The sequence below is a fragment of the Schistocerca serialis genome, chromosome 2 (assembly GCF_023864345.2).
Source record: "Schistocerca serialis cubense isolate TAMUIC-IGC-003099 chromosome 2, iqSchSeri2.2, whole genome shotgun sequence".
Lineage (NCBI taxonomy): Eukaryota > Metazoa > Arthropoda > Insecta > Orthoptera > Acrididae > Schistocerca > Schistocerca serialis.
Genome location: NC_064639.1, coordinates 880532440 through 880549052, shown reverse-complemented (window position 1 = coordinate 880549052; position 16613 = coordinate 880532440). Strand labels below are relative to the sequence as shown.

The 16613-nt window shown below is 37.3% G+C and overlaps 1 protein-coding gene across 1 annotated transcript in view; it reads right to left on the bottom strand.

Moving 5' to 3' along the window:
• The window catches only part of LOC126458211 (probable cytochrome P450 6a13), a 74524-nt gene that overhangs the window by 11154 nt on the left and 46757 nt on the right, over positions 1-16613 (bottom strand). The window lies entirely within an intron of this gene.

Sequence of the window (16613 nt, the reverse complement as noted above, 5' to 3'; positions counted from 1 at the left end):
TAACCATTACGGCACCTCAGCTCAACCTCTTGATGCCAGCAATATTCTAATGAGTTTCTGTAAAGTAGGTAACGTATTTCTGAGACAACATTTTGATTTGATTTCATTAATGTAGAGGTACATTTATACATCGATATGTTTATGTTGCAATGATATTATTCTTATGTGTGTTCTTTCTTTTGTCACTATGATCTTTAACGTACTTGTAACTCTGATTTTTGGGCGTGGTTATTAGTTAGAGAGTCGGACCTTGAAAAAGTCAAGTCTTGGACGTCATGTTGAAAAGATGCATAGTGTAGTCAGCTTATAAAATGTGAACTTTAACAGTGAGGAAGATGTTTTCAAGTATGTTTTATATTGTGAAGTGATGTTTTGTGTGTGACGTGATATTGCAACAAAAGGAATAAAATGGAAGTGTAACTTAAATTCGGAGTGCTGATTAATTTTTACATCACCATTGTGCTAACTTTCAAAGGTTTAATCTTCAAGGATGGTTTGTGAAGCGCATCTACAAAACTTTCGAATTTCGCATAATAAAACCTAGGGCTCTTTGCATCCGAGCTTGGAATCATCACCACCTAGATTTTCGACGATTGAGCCATGATTTTACAACGAGACCAGCGTGGGAAACACGAAAAGGTAAGTGCCTAGTTTATTCATTGGTACATGGAATGACTTTATTAACTGTGCTCTAATGACACCTGCCACATAATAACTTTGTTGTTGCCCGAAAATGCAGTATTTAGCAGCGTGAGCAACACCACAATCATTAAATTTTGACCTTTGTTGTGGTAGGGTTGTTAGAGGCTCCGGCAGCTGCAAGCTCAGTGTAATTCCTTCAATGAAGTAACCAACTTTTCACGCATTTATGGCACTTGCGCTTCACCGGTTTACCATAAATGCAACCCTGAATACGGTACACAAGCCTGAAACGAATCAAAATTATGGTGGTTCTTATATGGCACTTATTAAAATTTTTGATAATTTTTCATGAGATATCTCGCCAGTTTTGTTCCATTTCATGTGAAAATTAGCTGCATAAGATACGGGCTCAGTAGAATAAAGGAAAGTGTGCCCCTGCGGCTTAAAAACAGACATAATTAGAAAAGGAAGACTACAATAAACTTTGTAAAATAATACTTTTGCATCGTAAGTTCGTTCAGTACCTAATGCGAACCGGTTGTTTCGTTCAGTTTGCTTAATTAAATCTCTTGTTGTTTACACAGACCACTTTGTTCGAGTGACGTGATGGGTAAATGGACCGCACACAGATAGTAAGAGTAGGGACTAAGCTTTCTTTTCTTTTTACAACTTAACGTGGACTACCTCAGTGGTCTTCAACTTTTGCAGAAAGGTAGCAATCATAGCATGCAGTACTTCTTCTTCAGTTCTATGGAAAAGGACCTTTTGTCAAACACAAGTTCACAATTTGCAAATGTATTAATCAACTGTACATCGAAAAATCAGATTGGGCAGGTAAGGGCGGATGATTTGTTGGGATATCTGACGCTTCTCGCCACAGGAGCAGGAAAAATCCAGACCAAAATTAAAAGCTTTGTATCACAAGCGAATAGAAACTGGTCAAAACAGCATACGCTAATGCTTTGGAGATCGTTGCTTTTTGAAGAAGATAGGCGGATCCACGACTGAAAAGAAGATCTAGGGTGGTCAATGGAATCGATGATTACAATGCCTCTTATGTGTCTTTACCAATTCCGAAAAATCCTTTACGTTATTTTATGCAAACTGGATCTCGTACACTTTTCGGCTGTTAATGATAGTTGGTGAATAATACAACCAGTCACAAATACTTTTGAAATCCTTTATTTCAGTTCCATATCTGATTTTGGGCTAATGTTTCTGTTTATTCTACCTATCTCTTGTTCTGTTCCCATGGCTACCTTTGATTCCATTATTCTCTTGAATCCAAACTGGAAACTGACAGCACCGCGAAGAAAATATTAAAAGCCTCCAAAATTATCGATAAGGGGGTTCAACAGTGTATTTCTAATAATATTTGAGTGTCTTTCTAGTAGGTTTCACTTTAGTGAGTAATTTCTTAAGCCAGACCCTTCGTAGTAGCATGAAAGTGAAAATTTTGTCAACACCAGTTCTTAAACTGAAATCTGTAAATGGCCCAACTGAGAGAGAGTTGTAGTTCATAAAAGACTGCAATGATGATTTACCAAAATCGATAAAGGGAAGTAGTGTGCGCTTTAGGTTGTATCCACGTAGTGTTATACATTTCCAAGGCATAGGCACTGTAGCCAGTCCCAACACCGACTGAGAAAGCAGGAGGTTCACCAGCGACCAGGCGCTCTCTACAATGACTCAAAGAGCGAAAGTAGTAACCTTCTCGGCTGTAATTCAATAAACAGAGACTAAAATGTGGGGTAAGACTCTTAAAGCTTGGTCGGCTATCTACCGAGGAGAATGTATTCTGATTTAACACATAGTCTTTCAGAATGGAGGGCGTGCAATGTTCTGGCTGCCCATCCATAGCAAAAGAATTGCAATTCATCATTTCCTAAGAAAAAGCCAGAAAGTTCTCAAAGATGGCGACAAGACCATGGTACAAGAAAACAAATTGGTGCTAAAGACAGTTTATGTATAGATACCTGGAATACACGTGGAGTTTTTAAAGCAAAGCAAACAGAACATACAGAAAATATGAAATAAAGAAAAATAAATGGTGATGTAATCACAGAAAGAGGAAACAGAGGAACAAACGGTTTACATAATTATTCACTAATTTACACTTGAGATGAACAAATGCAATTAGAAGTGAGTGAAAGTGGTATTCTTATAGATGGTAAATGGAAAAGAAATGAAGATTTTTTTTTATGATTATATGATGGAAAGGGTAGCAAACGCTACATTTAGAATTGGTAGAGGACATTAACACATCATAGGAGGAAGAAAGACAATATCAAGTTTCTGAAATCTTTTATGGCGAACTGCAAATCAAGCTTATAAATCTGGAAAAACCATTTTTTACATTAGGAGACTTAAATACAGAAACAGAAGAGGTACTGGTAGAGGATATAGTAGGCATACTGGGTTAGATGACGTTAATGAAAAGGCCTAAAAGGAATTTTTCTATGCTTACTCAACTAAAATTACAATTACACTCTTTAGAAGGAAATACATAGAGAAATACACCTTTAGCACAAGATGCACACACTCTGTAATTGATTTTGTAATAGCTAATAAATAAATATTAGAGATAATAAATGCTCTCTCCACTTCCCAATTACTAGACTGAAATATGGAAAAAACGGAGGAAACAAACCAATGTAAAGAAAATACAGGGACAAAACTCAAAATTTTATCTTCAATGGGAAGAAAGAACATGGAAATTACATCAAGAAATTTTACATGCAAACTACAAATGGTTGAAACTAAACACAGTACTGAAGGAAAACTGGAAAAGGGAAGTATCAGACCAGAAAAGAGGTCTGAAAACATGAAACGAAAAAATAGCCAACAATATTAAAGAAAAACAAAATGCTTATAATGCCTATTTACAAACACCAGTGAAGCCTAGGACATATACAAAGGCAATAAATAGTACAAAAATGTTGATAAAAAGGCATCATGCTGAATCCAGGAACATACAGATTGCTAATGGTTAACATGAAATTTATGGAAGACAGGACATAACATTTAAACTTATGAAATGAATTAAGATACAGCAAATACCTATTATAACAACAGAAAATCAATGCATAGGACATTATGGAAATTTAAGGAATGAAGAAGATAATGAAGAAAATTAGTAAATAAAAACTGGTAATAGCACTGTGGCTTGAATAGACATAAATGAACTAAAAGGGCCCCTAAATGTAACAAAAAATAGGAATGCTACTGACCTGGATGGAAATAATGCTGTATTAAGCAAATATAGAGAAATCAGATTAGAATTTTGGTTTCTCAGTTTTCTGAATATGGGTTAGAAGAACTATTCCATACTGAAGTTATTTCTGTATTTAAAAAACGGTAACAGGAAAGACTCAGTTAATTGCACATGGATAAGTTTACTAAGTACACGATACAAAATGTATCGAAAAATTGTTAATCGAAGACTGCAAACTATAACTGATGCAGTAATTTCATGAGAACAATCAATGTCCGAGAAGCAATGAATTTTTGTGGAGGGATATTCACGCTATGATAACATATTCATAATAAGACCAATTATTGAGGAACTTCAGTAATTTGGCTTAGAAAGGCTTTCAGCATGTACTGATTGTGAGGAAGCCTCTGATAAGGTAAAAAGACACTTTCTGCAAAAATAATATAAAATATAAAGTTTTCCTTACACATTATTAATACAATAAAGAGTCTATAGTCTATAAAAATTCGAAAATGGTTACAATTACAGGTTAAAAAATATTGGATGAAATTTTAATGAACCAACATGTTTGACAAGAGTATAGTCTATCCCAAATTTAATTGATTTAACTGTTGGTGACCTAGTTACAAGCTGAAAAGGTGAAAGAAAGGAAATAAAATACAATCTAGCTTAACATTAAATAATCTATTTGTGCTGATGATCAGATAATTATGAAGGAAACGGTAGATAACGTAGAAAGAGCAGTATAAAAATTGAGCCACAATCGAACATACTACAGTTTAGCTGTATAATCAAACACTTCAAAGATAATGGCTTTCAGACAGAAAATCCAGTCAGTTCAGAAGTAATAATAAATGAAATTATTTTAGAACACTTGAATTACCAAGGCATTGACAATGAGGCTAATAAATTTCGAGCTATCTGGAGAACAATTAGAAGGGCTTACGAAAGGAAAACAAGAAACAGGTCATAAACGTAGTTATGGCTCTACCTATTCTTGTATATGGTTTCAAATCATGGACTACAACAAAAATGAGAAATTATGTATACAGGCAGCAGAGATTAAGTTCATGAGATATGTGAGGGGTTGTAATAAAATGGGTAAAATAAATGTTTAAACAGATTTCTAAACCTTTTCAGCTAACAGGAAGACAGAAGAGAATAGAATGAAATGTTGATAGAATGACAGAAAAAAGACTACCAAAAATGATTAATTTTCGGTCGAATGAAAGGGAGAACTAGGCAGAATTGATAAGACGATGATACAAACCTGAACAGGTGACTAAAACTCCTAATCTTTGGACAGAGAGAAGAGATCGATGCAGTTCAAATGCGGGCTGCTACGTTACTGGTGGGTTCATACATCACATTAGTGTCAATGCTTTGGGAATCCCTCGAGGAAAAATAGGAAATGTAGAAGTACAGAAATGGCGCTCTGGTGAGCATGATAATCATACAGTTCCTTAAAATCTATTTTTGTAGCCTCATATGAAATAAAAGTTATTACAACAGGTTTTATTTTCTAGGCAAGTAATCTATGACGACGGCTGGCAGATATGTGCCTCGACAAAGTGGTCTCTGGAATCTGTATGTGCACAGTATACTATGTCTCGACACCCATTGTACAATAAGTACATATGATTGGGGTGAAAGTATACAAACTCTGAACCAACACAGTGGATGGAAGTGCGTGAAACAAAATTACATACGTTGTAAGGTGTCAGACAAATCCAACAACTTCAATTAAAACCCTGACATGATAAGCAAAACCAGTAGTATGTCACATAGCTCCAAATAAATCGTGACATTAAATTAACCGAAGCAATACGAGTAACAAGTGAGCAAATGGAATACCACAGACTAACACAAGAATGCCTAAATGCATGTCATACCTTCGCACCGTGAGAGAAACGAGAACAGAAGCCGAGAGCAGAACCGTGTTAACCTAGAAGGCCCTATGATAAGGGACGGACACGCACGTCGCCAGCTAACCACCAGGACCACCCCCAGCCCATGTTAAAAGGTAGAGCCCTCCAGAAAAACAGTATAGATCTTACGATAACACTAAAAGGGCCACACCAGCCGCATGTTTTAGCATGAGACTTTTTCGCATCTGTGTTATGTTGCAAACGTTAAAAACATCGCCCTGCCACGAAAAGTATAACGTTTCTCATTGGATAGACAGAATTTTTGTAGGTGGAGCTTAAGGTTAACATTGAGACCCTGATTTGTCAGATGAAAACACAGTGATAGTTTTTTCTTAAACCAACTTCAGTAAATTGTAGTATGGAGAGGTTAGTGCAGAGTTGCTTCCGAGACAGAGAGCTGTACGGAGCTGCGCCGGCTGCCGCCCCCTGACGAACACCAACAAGGTAATGAACGCAAGTGATGCCGCATTTTTGAGCGCATAAGGCTTCACTCAGAACTGCAGAAGTCTTGTCTGTTACATCCCCTTTTGGCGTAATACTAGTGTCGATCATCAATTGAAGCTCATGGTATTCACATTTGCTACGTAAGTTAAAATCTGAAACGCGATGATTTTTCTGTTATATAATTATTGAGAAGCCACATCAGCCACTGTAATTTACGACAACTTAGATAAGTAATTAAAGATAATTGAGGGTCACTGTAGACCATTTTGATAGTTTTCTCTTTTGTGAAACAATTTAAACCTAGATTATAGATGTGATATGGCGTAGGTCATCCTTCAATCCAATGTAGAACTTGGAAACCCATTCAGGGAATATTCGTTCACATTTTTGTTGAACGCAGTTGGTTTTTATCATCCTGTATTAAAATATTTCATTTTATCAAAGTGCAAATTATAAACAATGTTTTGTGAGTAGAATAAAATTTCCAATGGTAAACTTAACTGCTTTTTCGACGTTATTTTACCAGCTAACTAAAAATAGGAAAGCCTTGAACCCCTTCCACTAAATTTAGTTACTATTAAGATTCTTTTACAGGGAGTGCAGTGGAGCTGACGCTGAAATCATTAAGTATTAGGTTATATCATCGCTAGTCTCACTGAACTCTTCTGAACTCTACACGTCATGTGTGGTCTGGCGTCTCCTTACCAGCAACAGGTCCCAGGTTCAAACTAGTCAATTCCCTAAGAAACACGCTCAGAGCATTGTTGCACAAAAGTGGTAGGGAGATGCGACATAGAACAACAGACACTATGCAGAATGTTAAAGAATGGCGACCCTGCCAGGATGGTAAAATACCATGATGGAAGGTCGACCACATGCCTAACTAGGGCAGAAAAATAACTTGTTGAACAATTTTTGTAACAAAATTTTTTTTCCTGTAGTTATATATAGTCGGAAACAGTAGCTGCAGTGATAGATAGTAAGAAAGTATTCAATAGAATGTGAGACATTCTAACAGAGACAATAGCATAATTAAGTTATGAATTTTAATATTGTTAGAATTAATTCCATTGCTAAGTTTTCTCTCCAATGCAAGCGCACAGGTGGCGGATACATCGTTGACAAGTTGGTTCTGACCCAACAAGTAAGTGAATGGGTTGTCAAGTCGTATGTGCAAAAAGTTTATGAAACGCGTCGGATCGTATGAGCGCATGTTGACGCGAAGTAGGGCGCGTGTATTGCTTTTAAAGCTGAAAATAAGGGATTCGTAAAGATTAGCAATGGAAGATCGAGACCTTGACCGAATTGAGGTAGAGACCCAACATGAAGACGGACAGAGAATGGAAGACAGTACAACAGACGATGGAGTATCGCGAGAAATAGGACAGATAACGCACCATAACGAGGATAATGTACGCCAAGGCACAGAAAACCTAGGTCAGCATACGACAGAGGAGCAAGAAAGTAGAGAGACAGCCGATGAGGATTCTAACTTGCGTCTTGAATACGTAGAACCCATAGTACAAGTAACCAGAGCTCCCTCACCACAGAGTACAAGGAATTCGAGCAGAAACGTGTCACCTTACAGTTCAATGCAATCGGTTGCAAACCAACACTTGGGCGAAAACACAGAGCGTCGGACGTCGGAAGAAAACGCAATAAGACCCTCCGATCTGGCAGAATTATTACAATTAATGACTGAAACCATGACAAGGCAAAATAAAGAAATAACGAACCAAATTAAAATTCAGAATGTAGAAACGACGAAACATATTCCAGAAACCACGAGACAAATGCGTTCGATTAAAGAACAAAACAAAATAATTCACTTACACCTAAGTCATATTGAAGACGAGGCAAAAGAATCTCGAGAAGTGATAGGAAATTTAATAACAAGTGACAATCAATTGAGAACAGACATTGACAAGGTACAAGCAGACGTATAAACATTGCGTAATGACATTCAGGACGAGATAAAAACATTACGTAACAACACCCAGGGAGAAGTCACGAAACTAGAGAAATAGATAAAAGTAATTACTAGATAAGCAGCAGGTACAGCGCGTGAAATTGTTGAAAACAGTGTGTTACACAAACGTATCACAAAAGCAGCGCTGAAAAGATATGATAACCGCATAGTCAAAATAGAAGCGCAAACGAAGCGACAATTTCAGAAATTGCGAACAGAGTTGTTGGAAACCATTGAAGAGCGTAGTGAACAGGATCGAACAAGCACTGAGTCTGCAACCACATCCGGATCTGTAACAGCACCGGAAAAACAAGCAATTAACGAAGATATCATGCATTTTCGATTCCAATCACAGGCGGAAAATAACATACGTGAAATCAGACAGCCTGCACCGCAACAAACACGTTTCGAAATTCTTGATGAACAAACGGCACCACAAACACATGCAGAATCACAAATGCATGTGTCAAAACAGTTTGGATCGTGCAATGAAGCAGCGAGGTTAGCCAGACAAGATACCGAACCAATATCTGACAATGGTGACAATGGAAAGCCAGGTCGCGAAGAGTACAGTGCAATGCATTCAGTTACACGTTCACAACCGATGGAGGAAAATTACTGCGTACCACTCCAACGATACTATGCAAGGGTAGGCGAAAGTTACAGTGGACAATATCCAATGGATCTACCACAACCGGAAAGAACGACGGGAGAAATGATCAGAAACAGCAATGGCGAAGAGTAGCGAATTTCATAACTATGACGAAGTACGACAACGATCATTTCCTCACAGTCAGAAAATTTTGACGATTTCGAGAAGGAAACTCATTACATCCACGAACTTTTATTTATCAATTCCGGGTAGGATTACCAGAACACTGGACGCTAGCACACAAATTAGACTTTATATGTGCACACATGTCAGGAACAGTCGCAGAAACCTTGCAGAATGTTGCAGCGACATGCCGATCGTACGAAGATTTCAGAGAGAAGTTTCTCTCACGATATTGGTCCAGCGATGCACAGAACAGAGTGAAGTACGAATTATTACAGAACCCATATTTTGAAAATTCGGGAGAGAAGAGTCCCGTGAAATTTTTCGAATTAATGGCAAAGAAAAATCAATGCTTAGATGTACCATACAGTGACGCAGAGTTGATTAAATTATGCGCGATGAAGTTACCATTGAAACACCAGCAATCATTAGTAGGTCGCGGAGGCAATGGCGTCGAAGCATTTAAAGGTATTCTAAGGGAACTAGAGTTCATATTTTCGGAAAATGACGCAAGAAACGACGAAGCGCACGTGAAAACGAAAGCAAAAAGCAGTGGAATCCACAAGACACAGTACGAAGAAACAATAATTACGAACCACGAGATAACTTCGCACCAAGAAACGACAATAGATTTCAACAAATAACCGGTTATGGATTTAAAAGATAATACGGCAATAACCGTAATTCACACAGGAACGGCAACAACTATTACAGAGGGAATAACGACAACCGGAACGGGTATTGGAGAACCAATAGTCCGACAAATTATCAACAAAGAAACCAATATCAACAAGCTGAACAAGAAAAGAGAATACAGATAGAAGAGGTGGAGGTAAGACCACCAAACCCCGATAAACGTTCGAATTGACAGCTAAGCGCCCATGCCAAAGAGAATGACGCACCGACCCAGGACAATTGCAGCACCTTGAACAGAGAAGTAAATACCTTATCTGTTAAGTCCCATAGTGCTCAGAGCCAATACCTTATCACGAGAAAAGAAGAAGGAAGAAACAAATCCGCAGGGACCAGATGAAAACGAAGACAGGACAATAACAATATCATGTTGGGATGAAATTAATTGGGAGAATACTGACGAGGAAGATGAATTACCAGAGACATGCACAACGAATGTAGGAGGAAAGGACGAAGTAATGAGTACTGCAGAGCTATTTGAAATGGAAACCAGGGAAAGCGAATTAAATGAAGATAATGCGCAGTCGACAGAAGGTGAAAATAAGTTACTAGTTGGCACACAACCCAAAGTATATAATGAAGGAAGTTATGAAGCGATAAGTAGCGCATTTAGATGCGATTATGTGGAAGTAGCGACGAAGAAGGAGAAGATAGACGAGGATGAGTAAAAAGTAGAGGATGTTGAAGAAAACGTAAATGAAGGAAGAAATAGAGAAGAGGAAATAAAAGAGAGAGAAGTAGCAGTCGAAGCTTATCCTACAGAAAGTTCGAATTCACAAAGGAAGTTCCTGAAAAGACTCATGTCTGATTCAGTGGAGGATTCATTGATGCAAGAAGAAGAAGAACAGAACCAACCCTTTCAAATTCAGCCAATTGTGAAGGCCATGGTAAAGAATATCCCAGTCAATATTGTAATTGATAGCGGAAGTGAACTGACTGCGATCTTAGAAAATTTATTCATGCAGTGTAATGCCAATGAGGAATTGCCAGTTCTGAAAACACGTAAGATTAAAGTAAGAGGTCCTATTAGAAACAATGCTGCGGAAGTTACGAGACAAACTAGGTTAACTCTTTTGTCCCAAGGTCAAAAGTTCGAAGCCAACTTCGTGATTATACCTAAACTAACTGTAGATTTGATTATAGGTGCAGATTTTTTAAATGAGAGACGAGCGATAATAGATATGGGGAAAGGTAGCGTAACATTCGGGAATGTCACACTTCTCTTTGAGCAAAAGCTAAAATTAGAAGAAATACCAGTTATAAACAAACAATTAAGAATGACGCGAGATAAAGAGGATGAAGAATTAGAATGGTATGCACAAAAGGGGGAATCGCCTCAACTCTTGTTAGAAGTCCATAAAGAAATCGACGAAAAATTGCAAGAAGTTCAATGTATTTTGGAACACAGTAAAAGAGAATTAGAGGGTATTTTACGAGATAAAACAGAGGTATTTTTACCTAAGACTGGCAGTATTAAACACTTTAAGTACAAGTTTGAACTAAAACAGCTCAAACCATTTAGAGTGCCACCCTATACAATCCCATTCAGCTACAGGAATAAAGTATTCCAGGTGATATCTAAAATGTTAGATGATGATATTATTGAACCAGCTACCTCCACATATAACAGCCCGCTCCATATTGTACAAACACGAGATGGGAGCATCAGGTTAGTGCCTGATTCCACACAGATCAACACAATCATAATCACTGAGACAGATCGCCCAGAAAAATTAGAGGAATTGATACAAAACTTCCACGGTACTAAGATATTTTCATCAATTGATTTATGGAGTAGTTTCTGGCAAATAGAATTGGCCCAGAATGTAGAAAATTTACAGCAAATTTCGTATTCGGTAGATGTTACCAGTTTAAACGATTGCCATTTGGTTTAAACATATCATCAGCAGCGTTTATTAGGGGATTTAATACCATACTCAGTCCTGAAATTTTACAAAAAATTACATTGTTATGTTGATGATGTGATTATAGCTAAACCCTCTTGGGAACATCACAACAACACGTTAAATCAGTTTTTACAGATCATGAAAGAGCATGGGGTCACAGTAAATATAACAAAATCCAAATTTGGAAGGCGAGAGGTAAAATTTCTAGGACACATAATTTCAGAGAAAGGGGTAATGCCCGACCCAGAAAAACTAACGGCAATCAAAGAATTCTGGACTCCATATAATAAGAAAATTTTCAGAGGATTTCTAGGTCTCACCGGATTCTATATAAAATATATTTGGATCGACTCTCTCGCAACACCACACCTATGTGCATTGACTGGAAAAAACACGCCATGGGTATGGGATCAACAAGCCAATGAAGAATTTTTAAAAGTGAAAAACGCGCTAACAACAGCACCGATTTTAGCACATCCTGATCTAACACAAAATTTTTGTGTGGCCACTGATAGCGCGAAAACGGGTTTAGGAGTTGTTTTATTCCAAGAATACAAACAGGCAGAGCTAAGATCATATAGAACAATTGCATTAGCCAGTCAGGTACTCACAAAAAGCGAGAAAAACTATTCAGTCACGGAGCTGGAAGCAGTCGCCATTGTATGGGGCTTCCAACGTTTTCGATACTTCCTATTCGGAAGAAAAACTAAAGTATGCACTGACCACAAAGCATTAGAATATCTGTTATCCGCCAAACGAACTCATGGGAGGTTAGCCAGATGGATGTTAATAGTACAAGTATTTGACTTCACTATTACACATACCAGGACCAGCGAATGTATTAGCAGATGCTTTATCACAATGTCCACAGGGTGCATCCAATAAGATAGGTCTGGAAGCAGCAGAAGATCAGTTTACATTGTACTACATGAAACAAGTACCTTTCGAAAACTACATTACGACAGCATTGAAAAACATAGGCAAAGAACAGGACAAGGATCCCGAAATACTAGGAATCAAACACAAGTGGAGAAGTAAGGATTTTCCAGATATTCGACAGCACTAACTCGTAAAAAACAATGTTTTATTTTTTAGACGAAATGTTGAAACGAATGAATGTTTAGTTTATGTCCCAGATGAACTAATTAATAAGTCCGTGTGGTATACACATTTAAGTAATGGCCACTTTGGACCAAATAAATGCTTTTCAAAAATAAAACAAACAAGCCATTTTCCTAATATGGAAAGACGAATTAGAACAGTATTAGTCAAATGCAAAAAATGTATGAGGGCTAAACACGTCACTTTCCAAAGCAAACCACCTATGTTTCCAATAATCCCTAAAAAATTAAAACAAATAGCTGCAACAGATTTGATGGGGACCATCCCACGCACAAAAAATGAATATATTTTCATATTTGTCGTTTTGGAACTTACTTCTAAATATGTTACTTTGACACCATTAAAACAGGCAACAGGTCTTACTATAAGTAAAACATTTAGACAAGATTTTCTCAGACAAGTAGGTCGAGTGGAACGAATAATTTCGGATAATGGCCCACAATACAAATCAGTGCAATGGCAGAACACGTTAAAACAACACAAAATAAAACTCATCTACAAATCTAAGTACAAACCTAGCGTATATCCAGCAGAAGAATCTATGAAGGACATAGGCACTTTCTGCCGATTATATGCAGGCAAAAGACACATCACTTGGGATGTATACCTTAAACATATTCAAGAAGTAATTAATGAAATGCCACATAGCACTACACTACTACATCCAGTTACTGTACTTAAAAATATTGAATCCCCAAACATAACCAGAGCAAATGTTAGATTTCCTATTGTACCACATAGACAGTACAAACAAGTCATAGCAACAGCACTCTCCAACATCAGAAAGGCAGCCATTAAAAGAAAAGAAAGAGGAGATAGAACAGCAATTAAAAGAACATTCTCAGAAGTGTAGAAAGTATTTGTAAAAACACACCAACTCTCCAGCAAACAGAAACACAAAATACATAAGTTTTACGCTGCATACAAAGGACCTGTCATAATTAGCCGAATTTCTCATGATAATGCTGTGGAACTAATGAACCCAAAAACAGGCAAAACCTTAGGACTTCACCATGTGAGCCATATCAAAAAGTTTGAAAATTAATTTCATTACTGGTAAATAATCAGCACAATATTTCAAGATTATGTTGCAGATAAGATCGTCAGGAGAAAGAAGAATAAAGAGAGAGAAAGGTGGGGAAAAGAAAGTAGTTTCAATAAAAACAAAAACAAAAATAACACTAATAGTACCATAGATTAAGGTGAAGGGATAAAGCGTAGATAGTCTAACAGCATGAAATACTAATGCTGTACACCACGACACTACACAAAAATAAAAAAGGAATTTGAGGATTCTTGTAGAAGCTAAGACTCAAAATATCTTAGAATTGTAACATGGAAAGGGTACCAAAATTTGTGAAGCTTTTTAAGAAGGCGTAAAACAATGTAGGTACTAGACATATGTTGGATGATTATAAGTAAAACTTTTTGTAAGAACCATTGTAAAAACTCCAGCAAAGACCAGGTGCAACGACCCACAAGTTGCAATGCGAGAAGTATCAAGAAAGAAAAGGACGTAATTAGCAAGACACAATTCCTACAAAGCAGAAGCATCGAGAGACAGGAAAGGACAGCGAGACCAACAGAGGGCCCTTGTAGCTGAAGTGGACAGTAAATCTGCTGAACCACAGAGTGGCGGAATCCTGCTGAGACAGAACACGGAACCACAGAGTGGTGGAACAAGGAACGCCAAGAGGGTCTTGGAACACCCTGAATCAGTGGAGCGAGCAAAAAATGGCCTGACGAGAAGACCGCTTGGGCAAGCCACCACTGGCAAAAAAATAATATGTGTAAAAGTCACACTACTGTTATTCAACAGCACGCTGATGCACGAAACTGAAGAAAACTTCCACAAAGTAAAAATGACAATCCCAAACAATTTATCAAACTGTTACTAAGAGGAGAACTTCAAAGGGACTAGTTATCAATAAATATTTCCATATCCTGCCCAGAGAAGAACCAAGAATCAAGTAAGAAGCAGAGAAAGCAGGAAGAACAGAAGTTGAAGATTCGCAAGATTGAGACCAAGAAACAAGACGGGTGAAGAATAGACGACATACCTTCCCAAATCCCTATCCTATTGTAAACTAGTCGTCTGCGAAGTATTACAACGGAAAACGACTGTTTTCAGCGACACATAACGATGACTTTCACGCATACAAAGCCAGTAAACCACGAGATTCTGCACTCACAGCTCCATTCCATTACGGGACCTCCACAACAGCAACACACACTTGCAAAGCCAACAAGGAACGACGAACGAAGCTGTACGTCAAATACTTGCCCACATCCATCTTGCTCAAGTCCATCATCTTCGTGCAAAATCATTCGCCAACCTCAAGCTTAAACATTCATAGGATTGTGTGAATGTGTGAGATCAAATTATGTGATGTAGGAATTGTGCAAAAGAAACGTGTGAAAAACTAAATAAGTTAAGCACACCAGACACCTAATAAACTATAAAATACTAGTCATTTACTATGGACTTAAGTAAAAAATAGACTATCGATAAAAATAAGTCATTAGTTCTTAAATGGACAGTATATAAAGATCAAAAGTAAGGCATAATAAACACTAAAACTATATGCCACTTACTTTCTCCTCATAATAATAAAAGAATAACTATATTTTATTTAGTTTCTCCTTATAAAAACAAAGAATAAAAAAATTATCTTGTTGGATGTTTTCCCTTTTTTTTTACATTTGTACCATTTGTTAGGATAATATCTCAATACTTGTGTATGTAGATTTCTTTGTCAAAGCAATTCTTGGAAATAATTCTTATTTGTTAGTGTAACAATGTTGAAATGAGTGTCTAGAAACAAAAACAATTTACTTGTACATAAAATTTGAAAATGTGTTAGCAATAGATTTTACTAAATTACTACATTTATAAGAGAAAAAAAATATTTCTAAGAAAATCGATGTGAAAGACTCCTCACCTTCGATAACAAACTTCTTAAAAAACAAACTTCACACATAAATAAAGAAAGGAAATAATCAAAAATTAACAGTAATAATAATAGCATAAAAATATTCTTCTCTTGTCAATATAAACATATTTTTGAGAATAATGTGGAAGAATATGGAAATATCACTGAGTAATACAAACTAGCATAGAACCAGAATAATGTGGCTGAACAGTAGGCAACAAAATTTAGATAAAGGAATAATTTTTGACTGACTTACACTACGATTCAATCATTGCCTAACTTCAGTGCAAAAATTAGGTTTGAAGGGTGGTGATATGTAAGGTGTCAGGCAAATCCAACACCTTCCATGAAAACCCTGACATGATAAGCAAATCACATAGCTCCAAATAAATCGTGACATTAAATTAACCAAAGTAATACGAGTAACGAGTGAGCAAATGGAATACCACAGACTAACACAAGAATGCCTAAATGCATGTCATACCTTCCCACCGTGAGACAGATGCAGATCCGAGGGGAGAAACGAGAACAGAAGCCGACAGCAGAACCGTGTTAACCTAGAAGGCCCTACGATAAGGGACGGACACCCACGTCGCCAGCTAACCACCAGGACCACCCCCAGCCCTTGTTAAAAGCGAGAGCCCTCCAGAAGAACAGTATAGATCTTACGATAACACTAAAAGGGCCACACCAGTTGCATGTTTTAGCGTGAGACTTTTTCGAGTCTCTGTTACGTTGCAAACGTTAAAAACATTGCCCCACCACGAAAAATATAACGTTTCTCATTGGATAGACAGAATTTTTGTAGGCAGAGCTTAAGATTAACATTGAGACCCTGATTTGTCAGATGAAAACAGAGCCAGATAGTTTTTTTTTAAACCAACTTCGGTAAATTGTAGTATGGAGAAGTTAGTGGAGAGTTGCTTCCGAGACAGAGAGCTGTATGGAGCTGCGCCGTCCGCCGCCACCTGACGAACACCGACAAG